The sequence below is a fragment of the Lolium perenne genome, chromosome 6 (assembly GCF_019359855.2).
Source record: "Lolium perenne isolate Kyuss_39 chromosome 6, Kyuss_2.0, whole genome shotgun sequence".
Taxonomy (NCBI): domain Eukaryota; kingdom Viridiplantae; phylum Streptophyta; class Magnoliopsida; order Poales; family Poaceae; genus Lolium; species Lolium perenne.
The window spans coordinates 262120677-262123980 of NC_067249.2; the positions used below are offsets into that span (position 1 = coordinate 262120677).

Consider the following 3304-nt stretch of genomic DNA (forward strand, 5'->3'; position numbering starts at 1 on the left):
TTTGTTTGCCTCAGCCACGATGATAAAATTACTCAGACCCGAAGTGAACTCATCAAAGCGTCGGTCAATGTACATCCATTGCCGATTCATCTGCATGATATAATTAAGCTTATCAAAAACCATTACAGAACATCATGATTAGTAAAACGATGTATATATATACACATGCATTTAATCAATGACAGTTGAAAGGATAAAGTTGTTAACCTCGATGGAGAAGAAAAAAGACAGTTAAGTGTGGCTTGTTTTGTGTGAACTCAAGTGGCAAAATCTCTTAGGCATTTCATCGAACACCTCTTGTGCATGTGAAGAGAGCAAAATAACATACACCCCTCTTGTGATAAGAAGTGGAAAAATGGCTAAGTGTGGCTCACACTTGGGCAGGGGCAAAGTTATATGTAGGCAGATGGAGACTTTGTCCCGGTTGGTAAGAAAAACCGGGACCAAAGGGTGGGCTTTTAGTCCCGGTTTGTATTACAAACCGGGACTAAAGGGGTCCGAGGCCTGACACAGCCTAATATGCCCTGCTGCAGCTCCTTTAGTCCCGGTTTGTATTACAAACCCGGACCAAAGACCCCAAACGGAGCGGGACCAATGGATGGGGTCGCCCCGCGCGGAACGAACCGGAACCAATGATTTGCTTTAAAACCGTGACTGGAGTTTTGGACAAAAGACCTCTTCTCTACTATTGGACGTGTAGTTCATGTAAGATCTTGGGTAGAGCAAATACACGTACTGTTGATAGAAGGTAATTAAGAACATGTTGTCATCAACATAATGCAATATGTAGTTGGTGTGTGAGATATTGGAGTAGAACAAAAAACCTTACCATTAGGAAAAACAAGAACATATTGTATAGCGATACATGAGCCACGCCTGGAAGTTCAACTTCCGTGATTTCCGCTGCCTCGCCGACCGCGGACGTGAACTCCATCGACTACCTCGCTGGCCGCGGCCTCAACATCGACACGCTCGCACAACATGGCGTCAACGCCCATAGCCTCGGTGCCATGCTGCTGAGAGCTCCGGCCTGATCGGCCCCGAGAACGGCCTCGTGGATCACATACACCGGCGCCTATCCAGTCGCGTAGCTGCTCAAGATCATCACCGGTGGTGACTTGCTTCCACCCGACATGGATAAGTTCCTCGGCGTTGTGTGTTAGTTCCACAGCGTGCAGGTCTACGATGTCGCGAGGATGGCGGCCGACTGCCCGGCCTTGCCGGCGGGGTTAGAGCGCATCGCAGCGCACCTTGGCATTCATCCGCGTTGGGCCAGCCCGAGGCTGTTGCCGTCGGCCTGCGCGCTCTGCTGGCGTTTAGGAGATTGGAGTAGGTAGAGTTCGGAGGCAATGTTTAGAGATACAAAGATCTTCTTCAAGGCAGCTGATCCAGAAAAAATCACATCTTCAGTCTTCATTTGAATATGATCTAATGATAAAAAAATGAATCGGCTACTTCTGGCCACTTCTTTTTGCTAGATCAGAAACTCAGAATCGGCTAACTGATCGATCCACATCTTCTTGGTGCAGAGCATGCATCTAGACAGGGCTATGGGCGCCAAGTGCTACACGCTCTCACCAAGGGCCATGCATATCTTCTGGGGCGACACACCCAACTACTGGACATGGATCAACCTCGGTTCTGATGAGACCAAAAGAAACAACAGGTGACAGTCTTCTGACCTGGCGTCTTGGGTGACTTAAACTAGTTATAACTTTGATTTCATGGTGTTCCACCATATTTTTTTCACCAAAATGTTCTCCTAGATGTATATATGTTAATACTGTATATCCTCTACTGCCATGGCAGCTGAAGCAGCTAAACTCCGGGATGTTTGGTGGCTGGAAATCCACGTGGCAAGATCCGCAGCACACTCCTATCTCGAAACTTAGCATACGCTGCTTACATGGTGTTCAAGCTAGCAGACGACGGCTTCAACCAGCTAGACTTCCCGTTTCAGGAGGCATCGATATCCATAAGCGTCAGAGCGAGCAATTCAACACGGCGAGTTTGCCTCGAGGGCTACATGGAGGAGGATGGGGATGACGGGGTCCTCATAAGTACCTGTTTATATCAAATCGGCATAACAGATCGCTTCCTCCGCATCGCCGTGCGGTGTCTCTAAAGGGATGACGGCTGGATGGAGGTGGAGCTAGGCAAGTTTTACAATGAGGAAGGTGACGGTGGCGAGGTGTCCGCCAGCCTAATGGAGACAAACGGAGAAATTTTGAAGGATGGTCTTGTTTTGTGGGGCATCAAAATTAGAGCTAAGCCATGATGTCGATGGGCTTGTAAAATTAAGAATCATGGAATTATAGAAAACATCATCATCAGGGTCATAGACAAACCAAGAAGCTAGGAAGGCCGAACAATGGTAGCACTCACATCGTTGAGGTGTTGTGGTGTACGGTTAAGGGTGCAAGATGACAATTATTTATTGTGTCTGTGTGTAGCATCATGTTTAGGGCTACTTTTTTGTGCATTAGCGAGAAGTGTATTACATCAACAAAATTGCAGCTGTGGCTGTTACGGAGAGAAGTTGAATTACCCTCCAATTATGCCTAATCAACAAAACAAGAAATTAGTCTCTCTAGTGGCTTTGAGATTCCTTCATGGGAGAACGCACTACAAATGGCTTTCTACATGACAAATGCTTGTCAAAATAGCATCACATATAAGGTGTAGCAGTTGCGAGCTTCCAATCGGAACAGAGAATAAACTCCTAACCAAACATGCATAACAAGAACACTACACACATTACCAACACAATCTAAATAGCCAAAGATTTGCCATAGCATCTTGAATCCACACCGTTCCATTCACAAAACATTGAACGAATCGATCAAAATATTCATGAAAAGCATAAACAAGATTTGAAATGTGGAATAAGATTTGACCAGAATTGGAGTTTTAAGCCTGTATTTGACCAATGTATCTGTTTGCTAAATGATTCCTCAAATAGTTATGGTAATCAATATTTCTACCTACTCTAAACAAAATGGATGATTTTTTCCCAAATTTCAAATTGGGGGTGTAAATTTAGTTACAGTAACTATTCACATCAGTACAGTGGAAAGCTAAAAGATAATTGTCTTCGCGCATTTATACTAAACATTATTATTACGTAGCATCACCCCGCACAATACTAAACACTTCTTTTTTGTTGACACCATGTATATATTGTAACTTGAGGCTTGTTGTTGTACAATTCAATCATGTAGCACTAGAAATACATCGCTTGCTTTGTACTAAAGAATCAAAGTAGTTTGCCATATTTTAGATCAAAATTTTTTTACTTTGAAAT

At 44.3% G+C, this 3304-nt stretch overlaps 1 pseudogene; it reads left to right on the forward strand.

Moving 5' to 3' along the window:
- Positions 1-1133: 1133 nt before the first annotated feature.
- On the forward strand, positions 1134-2278 carry LOC127309839 (F-box protein PP2-B11-like; annotated as a pseudogene).
- Positions 2279-3304: the final 1026 nt, after the last annotated feature.